The following is a 13,306-nucleotide window of genomic DNA, read 5'->3' on the forward strand; positions in this document are numbered from 1 at the left end:
AAGTGTATGACACATGCTCTCAACATGTCCTCAAGTTTTTGAATGGTCCGCTCATTCTGACCGTCAGTCTGTAGATGATAAGCAGTGTTGAGATGCAACCTCGTACCCAGTTCCTCGTGGAACTTCTGCCAAAAACAAGATGTGAACCGAACATCTTGATCATATACAATGGATACTGGAATACCGTGTCAAGCAACAATCTCGCACACATACAAATCGGCCAATTTCTCGGCCGAAGAACTCTCTCGAATGGCTAGAAAGTGGGCGCTCTTCGTCAGACGATCCAAAATAACCCATATCAAGTCAAATCCCCTAGCCGTCCGAGGAAACTTGGTGATGAAATCCATAGTGATATGTTCCCACTTCCACATGGGAACCTCCAATGGCTGCAACTTTCCATGTTGCCTCTGGTGCTCGGCCTTGACCATCCGACAGGTCAAACACCTCTCAACATACCGTGTTATTTCTCTCAACATGCACCGCTACCAATAACTAAGCCTCAAATCCTGAAACATCTTGGTGGCTCCGGGGTGTATCGAAAACCTGGACTTGTGCACCTCCTCCAACACACAGTCTGCCTGACCCCACCATAATCTAGCACGCAAACATGTCCATACCGGGTCAATAATCCACGACTGTCAGTGGCGAACCTATCAACCTCACCCATGAGTCTCTCATATTTCCAATTCTCCTTCTTGACTCCCTCGGCTTGAGCTTCCCTAATCAGATCAAGAAGCGGAGAATAAATCGGTATTCTCATACACAGTCTCTCAATGGAAGAACAAGCCGTCTTGCGGCTCAAAGTGTCAATGACCACATTCGCTTTCCTAGGGTGATATAGAATGTCACAGTCATAATTCTTGACCACGTCAAGCCACCAACGTTGCCTCATATTCAGATTCGGCTGATCCATAAGATATCTCAAACTCTTGTGATCCGTGTAAATAGTACACTGGACCCCATACAAATAATGTCGCCAAATCTTGAAAGCGAACACCACTACTCCCAACTCCAAATCACGAGTCAGATAACGGACCTCATGTGGCGTTAGCTACCGAGAAGCATAAGCAATAACCCTCCCACGCTGCATAAGAACCGCTCCCAGGCCGGTGATTGATGCATCACAAAATACCACAAAGTCCTCAACATCCTCAGGAAGGGTCAGCACTGGTGCCTCACACAGCTTCTTTCTCAGTGTCTCAAACGTATCCTGCTACTCACGCCCCCAACGGAAAATCCATCCCTTCCTCATCACACGAGTGAGGGGTACTTCAATCTTGGAGAAGTCCTGAATAAATCTACGATAATACCCTGCTAATCCCAAGAAACTCTTGAACACCGAAGGAGACTTCGGGACCTCCCACTGCATAATCGCCTTGATTTTGGCCGGATCGACCAAAATCTTATCCTGGTTAACGAGGTGTCCTAAGAACTAGACCTCTCGTAACCAAAACTCACACTTCGAGAAGTTGGCATAAAACCGTTCTCACCTCAAAACCCCTAGAAGCTCTCGAAGGTGCTCATCATCCTGCTCCCTAGTCTTGGAATACACCAAGATATCATAAATTAAAACGATAACGGATCGATCGAGCATCATCCTGCACACCCGATTCATCAAATCCATGAAAGCTGCACTGAAGAAGGTCCAGGGCGCACTTGACCTTCTGGTCAGTAGGACAAGAGAATGTGAAGAAAAAACCCTCAACATCAGATAACTATCTCATCGCAACAATCGGATCCTGAATTCCATCAAAATCTGGGGGCTTCGTATTGTCGAACTCCCGATACTGGAAGGCTCTCCCCCCACCAATCCTCGTAGCAGCAACAACTATGGTAGCTGCAGCAGCGGTAGCCCCAGTAAGAGCAGTGTATTGCTCATTAAAAATCTCGTTCATAGCGGTCTTGATAGACCTAAACGTCTTCGGCATAGATCTTCAGACGTCAGCAACCACCTCAGTGGCAATGACCTCCCGAATCTGGTCATCAGTCATCCCCGGCCCATCCTGGCCACTCGCTCTAGATCCGGAACCCGATCCCCGCATGAACACCATACTGAAAATAAAGCAGACCATATCAGAATTCCACAATTCATCTAATCACAACCTATCCATACAGACGAATCCCTCGATGTTTGTGACTTCCTTGTGACGCGTACGGGTCTTGTGCTTTGAGTAGTACAGGCCGATACTACCTTCCACACCTACCTGTATTTGTCTTAACGATATACACAATCGCTCAAACAGATACAACAACTAGGATACACATACATCCTATCCTCGCCCTCTCAAGGGTGGCTAAACATTCTCCTCTAACTGGCTGCCCACGCAAATACTCACCCATGAAACTTCCACCAACCCTGTAGCACTCGTGTATGCTAATCATACATAACATTGGATCCTATAGACAATCGAATACTTGATTCTACCCTAAGCGCACAGCCAAACAAGGAATAGGAAATAAGACCAAACCAAACATTATCAGGCTATAAAATCTTAGTTATGTATAATTGTGATGCATACACTTGGAACCTACAGTAATGATGTCAATTCCATACAAGAATAACCCTAGGCTATCAGGCATCATACATCAGACAATTCTATCATGCAATTTCTGAAGATACCTAGCCTATCATTAGCATGTTGTTCTATCATAAACATCATTTCAAATAACCATGTGGTAACTTGGGGTATCCTTTCTGGCTTCGGCTGATCATACACATCACATCCATCCTTGGTCACTTTTGAAAACAATTTTTGAAAACCGTTTTAAAACTTTTGCAGTTCCTTAGTTTGAGTCTAGATTTACACAAATGCTCTTCCAATTGACCCAAACCAAGGTTCTGATACCAACTTGAAACATCTCAAAAATCACAAAAAAAATTAACTTTTCAAAAACACCATTTTAATCCATAATGTTTACAAAACCATTGTATCAAAAGTGATTTCCCAATAATCAGAGTGTCCCAAAAATCCAAATAACATAAAAGCAAAGGATATGCATGATCACACCTTTGCCTTGCCACGATCCTCAGAAGTACTTGAAACAAAACTAAAATTGTAAGCCAACGCTTAGTGAGTTCCCCCAAAGTACCACCACATAACATCACAAACAACAACATGCATACAGAGCCTTCAGCATGACTGGACCGTCTCACCGGGCCTTCAGCCTATCTGGACCGCTCTTTGGGCGTTCGACATGACTGGACCGCCTCGTAGGCCTTCAGTTTATCCAGACCGCCCTGGGTGTCTTGGCCTACAAATCTACCAGTCTAATCAGTTGGTCCGCCACAACCCAATAAACCACAACCATAACATATCGATATAAACATTATCATAATAATCAGCAACACATGTAGTCCTACAAATCTACCAGTCTAATCACAAAACCAGTAAACACATATCTCATCATAACAACATACAGCAAAACAAGATATCTAATCTAATGGGTCGGCCTTGGTGCCTTCGACCCATAAGTATAGTAAGGAAAACTCACCTCTCAGTCCGAATACAATCTGAATGAAACTCTGCTCCGACAACCGGCTCTACCCGACTCCTAATAATCAAAACATTTCCCATTCTAATAACAATTTTCCCAAAAGACCCTTGGTCAAAATCAACCAAGTCAACTCAAGCCTCATACGCGGGGCGTACTTAGGATGTACGCAGGGCGTACTCATGGTGTCACACCCCCGGACCAGACGGCGGAAACGTCCGGAGGTGGGTGACTTCATTGTGCAGTATCATAACAATGGAATATAAATGATACAGAGATACCCCCACCTATTTGCTAACCCTTGAAGGCTACTTCAAAGCAAAATTTTGGGACGAAATTCCCTCAAGCGGGGGATGATGTGACAACCGACAATCCTCTGGTCAAGTCAAAAAATTTCCAACTCATTATCCAAAAGTTTTAAAGACCAAACCTAAGATACCTAAAATATTATAGGAGTATTTTGACATTCTATCTATTTTCTCGTACTCATATAATCTTGCACAGACGACATGGCAGGCTTTCACCTCCCCGGAGACCCTTACTTTCCCAATCAGGGGAATGGGGGTTGGATTGAGGAAGACCCAGAAGAAGACCCCGAGGAACCCATGGAGGATCCTGAAGAACCGGTGGAGTTTGAAGAAGAAGACATCGATGAAGAATTCGAGGAAGATGACGAGGAAGAGGTTGAGGAGGACGAGGAATCGGACGCAGAGTCTGAAGTTATCAACCCTCCCTACATGGCAAGGGTACCACCGCATAGGATGGGCTACAACGGCCCTACACCTCCTTGGTCTGACGATATCGAGAGATTCGATTTACTTGGAGAGATTTTATATTCTTGGAGAGATTTGGGAGAGATTTCATATTCTTAGAGAGATTTGGGAGAGATTTCATATTCTTGGAGAGATTTGGGAGAGATTTCATATTCTTGGAGAGATTTGCATTCTAACACTACATGGATCATTAAGAACTCATATTATACACTTAAATGTGCTAGCACAAGTCTCACCATAGTCATTGCTTCTATGAGGACGAAATTTCCTAGCCAAAATGCTAGTTGTGACACATGGTCTGAAGCGTCGGGGCTCAAACTACGTATGTGCAGCGTACCATTTGGTACGCCCAGCATATGCAACAGGTTCCTTCTTAACGACTTAAGAGCTTAATACTTAAAATATAAAGGCCAAAATTCAGATGCAAGACCCAAATATCATCCTTGACCATAAACTTTCCAACTTTATGGTCTTGCATGGCCAATAAGTGCTAAATGCTAAAAACCCAATCCTCTTAACCATTAAGACAAACAAACACATGCATGGAGAAGGATTAAGAGCTAAGATCCTATTTTTATGATTCCAAACCCCTCAAAATATCTGAAACGACAGCTAGAATGGACTACAACATACCATACTCCAAAAAGGTCAAGACTTGGGACAAAATGCTCATGAAACAAGAACTTAGCTAGATCTAAGGAATTATAAGCCAAGTTTGAAACTTTATACCTATTGGAGGTTTCTAGAGAGGTGAAGATCCCAGATCCAAAGCTTCTCCAAGCTTCCAAGGTGGTTCTACTTCCTTCTTCCTCCTTCAAGACCACCAAAAACACACGCAAGGGTTAAGAATGCTTAAGAAGGGGGCTAGGGTTTGCTAAAATCGTATGAAGTTGTTGGAGGCTGATGAGATATGAGGTTGGAGGCCATAAAGATATTTAAATAAGGTCCAAACCCTAAATTTTAGGGTTTGAAACTCTCGCACGTACGCCTTGCGTACGCGATGTATGCCCAGCGTACTAGACATGTGCAAGTACGCGCAACGTACTAAACCTCGACCCAAAATTACCAAAATGCCACAATGGGCCATTTTGCGAGATTTCTCATACACACGGGCTAAAAATCATATACCCTCATACTTAAGGGTTAAATTTGGAAATACCTCATCGTCGGGATGTTACAGAAGGTTTAGTTTAACCTTTGAAAATTTAATAGGTTGTGTCCCTATGGTTCGGAAAAATTACACTACGGGTCCCTCTTGGCTGATGTCAATAAGAATAAGATGTTAAGTCTGAGTAAAAGACCAAAATACCCCTATTTATTAATTTTTTTATTTTTTTATTTCACAAAGTATAAGTGCCAATTATGTAATAAAAAATTAAAGGAATAAAAGACCTAAATTTAACCTATCGTCCCACTCCATATTGAGGTTCGATGAACCTCTTTCCCACCCATCATCTGACCATCGTCGACTCAGTCTAAAAATCAATTTCAATTGAAAGAAATTTGCATCATCGTTTGATCCCCCTCACCCATCTCTCTTTTCTCCTCTTTTTTTGCACCACAACACCATCACCACTTGTTGCCATTGCATCGGTGCTATCTCGGTGTTGCTATCACTTGTAATCGTATACACGGATTGTTCCAGTCTTCTCTTCACCACAACACCACCACCACTTGTTGTCTCCCTCAATGATGGTTGTCAATCTGGTGTATCATGAATCATCCACTTGTTAGGATCTAGTTGGTTCTCTACTTCTCTGGTGTACCATCGATTTGTATATATGCTTGTTTTCTAGGGTTCATATGGCATGTCACTAGCCATCATCAAAGCTAATGAAACTGTAGAGTATCATTTTGTTTCATTCTTTTACTCTGAATTGGTTTGCTCCTTTACCCATTTCAAGTGAAACTAATTGACATAGATCATTGTAATCGATTCTGATTCTACACATCAAAAGCACATCCAAACACCCTCACTCACCATTCAATTTCAAAGGATCAGAAAAGAATCAAGAAGAAAAAAAAAAGACATAAATGCACAAGATATTATTGAAGACGAACATGAGATCAACGGACCAAAAATCCACCTTCTTGGTTTTATAAATAAATCAAATGAATGAAAGTCCAACAGGTTCATCTAATTTTCATATTTTCAAGTTGATTTTAGGTTTGATTGAGCCCTCTTTTAACATGTTTTGACTTTTAGGAGGTTGAACAAGTTGTTGCTTGTTAATCTGGTTGGAGGAGCTTTAGTTTCTTTGGGTGGTAGTGGTGGTTAGAGCTATCAGATGAGAAAGGGTAAAGAAAAAGGGGATGGGTGGAAATAGCGGTAGGGGTGGGGATTGGGGTGAGAGATAAGGGAGACAACATTGATGAAGGCATATAAAAGGGAGACAAGGTTAGAGCTAATGGTGGAGATGCAGGTGGTGGTGTAGTCAACAACTGTAGCTGGCAGTGGTGTCCGACGTTGGTGCTGGAGTAAAGAGAGGGAGAAACAAAGAGTACAGGGTGTGAGGACCAAATAGTGAATGTTGAGGGGATCTTTGGTTTAGTACTTATCATTATCATGTTTCATTTTCGGTCCCTAAAGTTTATAAAATAAAATAAAATTATAAACTAAAAAGAAGGGTATATTTGTCACTTTAGTCATACTTAACATTTGATTTCTGACAATGTTATCATGAAAGGACCATCATTGTAACTTCTTCAAACCATAAGGATTGTCCATGTCAAATTTTCAAAGGTTGGACCAAACCTGTGAATTTGAGTAAACCATAGGGACTACTTCTATAATTTACTCTAAATTTTATTTTTAAGTGGGTTTTGTGATTATTTAATATGTTGTTTATTCATTTATTTCACGATGACCAATTGGCCATGTCATATATAGTCACCAACCAGATAAAATATATTATCCATGGGCCGATTTTATTCCCAGAAAATTAGGTCATGTATTCGTTAATTGAACGTATTAGTAATTTATACATAAGAATGTTACATTCGAAGGTTATGCTTAACTGGGTAATCCAACACCCCTTTGCGCGTTAATCTTTTGAAATCAAATGATAGATTAATAAAAATTCTCACGTGTTGCAAGAAAAGGACATTTGGTTTTTCTAAATATAATTAGATTAAGTCAAAGTGTTTACTTTAGTTTCTTTGTTTAGCACCACGGTAATGTTAATATTGTTGGGTTTTCCGAATCAACATTCCACGGTGCTAAATGGCTAATGCGAAGCTTCTTTACCCATGAACCAAGCATATTTCTTCTTTTCCATTAGAAGAAATATGGGTTCCTAATAAAACCACTTTTTCTTCTCTTCTCAATAATAATAACGTCATTTGACATCCTTGTAAATCCATTTTGTTCATGCAAATTATCTTTTACACATGAAGTGCGCAAAGTATATATAATTCTCTTAATTAGTCTCAAGTATAACTCGAAATATATTGATGATAACACGTACGAGGTTCAAACCGGAGACATGTTGAACCAAAATTATAATTCTTTTAGTAAGTATAACTCGTGACAGCATTTACCTAAGTAAGTATAACTCGTGACAGCATTTACCGAAACAAACATATCCATTGGGCTTTAAGTCGTGGAAATTCAGAACCGACGGACTTCCGACAGATTGTTAGTCAATTTTCCTATAAAATTATCGATGCATGTCAGACAAAAGTAGGATTTGACTATATTTTAAGGCGAGCAAAAGTCTCACTTACCGAACCGGTACCATTTATGTTAATATGAAACGGTACTCGGCGGGGACGGATGCAATGCATTTTGAGGGGCAGCATGTGCCCCCAATGATCTGATTTCCTATATATAATTTATAGGTTAATTTAATTAAAAACATTATATATATAATAGCATGGCTCCAATTAAAAGAGAAAATTGCAAATTTAGCCAAATACATTAAATATTTTGTGGAAAATAGCCAAAAAAACCCAAATTACAAAATTAGCCCTTAAAATCGCAGATGGATTAAACCCATCTGCGATTTCGCATTTCCATCTGCGAACGTACAAGTGCCTAGAGCACAAATGTGCTTAATGCACTTGTACGTTCGCAGATGGAACAGTCCATCTGCGATTTTGTGTATTCCATCTGCGATTTCGTAGAGATTTAGTACAAAAAAGTTTTTTTTTCTTCATTTTTCACTATCTTTTTTAGAGAAACTCTCTCCCTGCGATTTTCTTAGAGCCATCATTGACGATTTCTTCAACAATCCCGAAACAACATTTTAAACAAAATTTCCAAAGAAATAACAACAAAAATGATAATTTTTTGAAAAAGTTTATATATAATAAGGTTGTTTCGTAGTCAAACCCTACCAATTTCGTAGTATAAAAAAAACAAAAAAAATTCGAAAAATCGCAGGTGAAAACGAGAGGAGATATATATACAGCGAAAAAATTAAAAAAAAAACCACCTGCGAACGTACAAGTGGCTAAAGCACAGACATGCTTTAGCCACTTGTACGTTCGCAGATGGGAATGCGAAATCGCAGATGGCTTATATCCATCTACGATTTTAATGGTTAAAAATGCAATTTTGGTTTTTTTTTTTTTTTGCTATTTTCCACAAAATAATTAATGTATTTGGCTAAATTTGCAATTTTCTCCAATTAAAATTGGGTTAGGATATTCACAAAATGTAGTTTAAGAGCACTTTAGGCTAAAAGAAATAATGACAACTAAACTAAGGTCCACTTTGACGCATATTACAATTCCCCTGCGATTAATGTATCCTCCTATAACTAAATGATGAATGTTTCACGTGTATGTATGTTTATGGAGTGGAAAACGAAAACATAATATTTAAGAAAAATGTATGAAGTTATATCCACTACTAGAAACAAGAGTTTCAGCGACAGACCAATCCGTCGCTAATCTGTTGCTAATGATTGTTTGCAACGGATCAGCAACAGACAAACTCCTTAGCTAATTTAAGCATGGCTAATGTGCCAGCCAGGGATTTTGCGACAGATTGGTTTTTCCTTGCGACGATTTAGCGACAGATTATCCATCGCAAATGGTTACTTACTACACTTATTTAGGTCATCTAGCGACAAAACTTAGTAACAATATTCTGTCGCTGATCCGTCTCAGATCTCCATATTTGTTTTGTAGTCCGTTGCTGATCCGTCGCAAATGTATGATATCAGATTTTTGTGATCCATCATTGATCCCTCGCAAATGTATGATACAATTTTTTTTAGTCGATTGTTGAACCCTTGAAAATTTAATAACATAATAAGATTTTTTTTTTGTTTTTTTATTACCAATATAAAACAAAAATACCAAAAAACATCAAATAAATTATACGATCCCAAAACAAACATTAATATTTAAACATAAATATTTAGACACTAAAAAACCAACCATTAACCTTAAACTATCAAAAGAATCAACTATCAAATTTTACCAAAAAATCCTAAAAAATCAAATATCAAAGTTTAACATTAACCGATATTTGATTTCAAAGTACCTTAATTCTTAACTCCCCCTGATGTTTGGGATCTATTGTTGCAATTTTTGTATCCATTTCCACAACTTTCACATTTGTTGATGTTTAGCCTCAATTTCTACATCTTTAATATCCATCTCCCCACACATTTCATGTGTTCATACACAACCTACAATTGAAACATGATTATAAGATGTTAGATAGATTTTGTTAGTAGAATGTCATGATAGGAAAAACTATAAAGTACAATGTTGTGAAAGTAGGATACTTTAATAGACAAAATTAAACAAACCTCGTAGGACATTATTGTACTAGATGCAATCCAAATATTCTTCCATAAGCCTCCTATTATAGAAAAGGTAAACATGAAATACATAGATTAAGAAACACAAAAGTAGGATATTATAAATAAAATGTTAGAACAAGTATAATAACAAATACTAAAAACAATTAAATAAAAATTATTATAATAAAATACAAATAAAAATATGATTTTACCGGTTTGCCTGCAACCTCGCCTCCTTTTTTCTCTGATTTGAATGAGGATGCAAGAACTACTGAAGATGCTGACCTGGCATCATCAAAATTCATTCCAAGCTGCATATATTAATAATATATCATGACGAAAAAAAATCAAAATTTATAAAATAAAATAATATATGAGTAAATGGTACCTCCACATTTCCACCACTCTATATCAAAAGTTACAAACAATTATAAAAAAATATTTTTAAGATAAATAAATTCTTAACGAATTTACCTCATATAAAAATACACTGTCAGTTGTATTTTGAACTATGCCTTCAATGAGAAGAGATACAAGTTAGACCATTACGAACAATTCAGATGTGTTATTTGGTGGATGAATTTTCTTACCACAGATAGAAACCATTACTTACAGTTAGACCATTAGGAACAATTCAGATGTGTTATTTCGTGTGTCTACAATGAATTGCACAATTTCAGCTCGGACTTCATCAGGTATTTTAGATAACCTCAGCTCCTTGTAACTTTATTCATCATCACCCAGTTGCTAAAAAATATAAAAGAAGACACCCTTTTAATTAAAATCATTAACCAAATTTACAAAAGCCAAAAAAGGGGGGGAAAGTTTGTTAAAGTTCCAACATTGAAGCTCTTGTTAGTATTTCTCCGGTTTTATAATTGTGTATCATCCAATCACGTCGCATACCGTTTTTCCCAGAAGCAGCTACCCATGTATCTACTTGGACCATATCGCCCCTGAAATTAATTTGAATGTGTAAAAATAGATAAGGGTACAAGTGTCAAAATCATCACAAAGATGAATAGAATTATAATTTATAGCTTACCAAGTGGGATAACGATCTACCAGAACTTGCATCTTTGTCACCACCCAAAATAAATTCTTTTTTCACATCTCAGGCATTGAACCAAACCCATAACCCAAGAGTCCAACATGTTTTACATATGATTAAGAGTTGTTTCCTGCCAAATCAACACAAAGGGTAGTTTAGTAAAATCACACACGCAAACACATACCAAACCAAAAAGAAAACTCCATGAAGTATGAGGATACCTGCAAATGATTCATTAAAGTTTCTAATGATGCAGTTCGATCAGCCCCTGTTTCATAAGATCTAATAGAAAAGTTTTGACGAAAAACAAACCCATCTTCAACCATTCTACCTAACCCAAAAGGATCAAGATCCGAAAGCATGTCAGGGCGTTTAGTTAGTTTTCCAATCTAGCGTCATCCATTGCTTCTCAGCAGCCAAGAAAATGGTTGTGATAGAAGCAAATAGCATGCTCCAATCAGGCAGTTGATTGATAAAAGTTCTTGGAGCAGTTGATGTTGGATTATCATCATTCTTGAGGTTGAGCCCATCCATGACACCTATTCTAATACCTGCCCAAAACCTCCCTTTTCAAGTTTTCTCTTAATCTTATATGATGGGCAACTGTCAAGTTGGACCTGTTGTTGATAAAAGTCAAAAGCATTTACAGAATGAAAGATAGTTTTGAAAAATTAAGCTACAAAAGACCCGTATAGAAACAAATGCTTTGTGTAACTAAAAGTACTCAAAACATAATCCAAAAGACTATAAAGAACAATATTTGGAAAAACAAGCAGAAGAACAATGAGACTTCAATCCACATATATTGTTCATATACTGAAAACTTCATTTTTTGATACTCAATAACAGCTAAAAGTAATCAATTGTTAGATTAAAAAAGTTGTACATATTTTGAAGAGAATATGAAACCAAAATCCAAAAACACTGTGTATAAACCAATAAACACATGCTTGATTTTAAACATCTAAATCCTTGAAAAACAATGTAAGAGAGTCTATAAAGGTAGAACAAACAATAAAATCCATCAGATAGGATAAAAAACTATTAAAATACTCAAGAATCAAGTCATTAAATATTAGCAAAAATACAATCCTTGATGACACAACCAGATATCTAATCATATAAAGTGTTAGGCTATATAACACTATTATTTTAATCGATAGAATTAAGACTTCAATTGAAAGGGGATAGACTTTTACCCTTTCAGGAAGTCGCACCTTCTTCTGTGGTCCCCAAATTATATTCATAACAATTTCATCCAAAATTAACTTAAACTTAATCAAATTTCATCAATTGTAACATCAATTCACAGCTACTACTATCATCTAACACATATAACACAAAACAATGGCCTAAATTTGTGCAATTCATCCACAAAACTTCAAAATTACCTCAAAGTTAATCAGATTTGTAAGAATAAGAGCTTGAATGGGATAACCACCATAGTTTTCTAGCAACCAACAGATCAAATGGTGTTGGCAGTAAACCACGAGTCAACGAGGAAGGGAGACAGACCGAGAGGAAAGCCACGCGGATGTTCTTTGGCGTTGCTTCAAGTAAACTTGAGTGAGAGGCGATACAGGTAAGAGAGGCGATAAAGGTAAGAGAGGCGATGAAGGTGGACAGTGGTGAAGGTGATTTTCATGGCGGAGGATGGAATTGAGTCAATGCATTGCGATTTAGGGCTTTGGGAGGAAATCGTGTTTAGGCTTTCAGACGGAATGAAATTAAAATGAGTGAACGTAAAAAGAAAAGAGAGCGGAATGAAAATAAAAAGTGTGGGCCTTTCAGCGATCGATTGGCGAGGCCCAATAAAAAAAACTCATGGTTTTAAGAAATATGCCGCTGTTCCCTAGCTAAAAATCTTTAGCTTGCGACAGATTAGCAAGGGATTTCTTTTTGTCCAAAAAAATTAGATCAATCCGTCGCTAAGCCCTCGATAACCCATCACTAAATTTCTAAAATTATTTAAGTTGAAGGATTTCATGAAATCCGTAGCTGATCCCTCGGAAAACATACACTAATTAGCTACCAGAAGGGTTCCGTCGCTAATTCCGTCGCAGAAGGTTAGGTTTCTAGTATGAACCTACGACAGGAATTAAGTTTTTTTTTACCAACATTTCAATTTTTTTTTATTATTTTATGTAATTGCAGCTATTGTGATTATTTCATTTCATTTTGTTATTTATAATATTCTTTACATCGTATAATTTAGGGGTTATAAAAAATAA

The 13,306-nt window shown here is 37.7% G+C and overlaps 1 pseudogene across 1 annotated transcript; it reads right to left on the reverse strand.

Annotated features, from left to right (window-relative positions):
• Nucleotides 1-9,569: 9,569 nt before the first annotated feature.
• On the reverse strand, nucleotides 9,570-12,828 carry LOC145166875 (palmitoyl-acyl carrier protein thioesterase, chloroplastic-like; annotated as a pseudogene). Its single transcript, XR_013740758.1, has 8 exons — nucleotides 12,467-12,828; nucleotides 11,297-11,692; nucleotides 11,070-11,205; nucleotides 10,867-10,980; nucleotides 10,413-10,771; nucleotides 10,237-10,335; nucleotides 10,031-10,083; nucleotides 9,570-9,907 (listed from the first exon to the last, which is right to left on the reverse strand). The product of XR_013740758.1 is annotated as a palmitoyl-acyl carrier protein thioesterase, chloroplastic-like (transcript).
• Nucleotides 12,829-13,306: the final 478 nt, after the last annotated feature.

Source organism: Lactuca virosa, chromosome 3 (genome assembly GCF_052849685.1).
Source record: "Lactuca virosa cultivar CGN04683 chromosome 3, Lactuca_virosa_CGN04683_v6, whole genome shotgun sequence".
Lineage (NCBI taxonomy): Eukaryota > Viridiplantae > Streptophyta > Magnoliopsida > Asterales > Asteraceae > Lactuca > Lactuca virosa.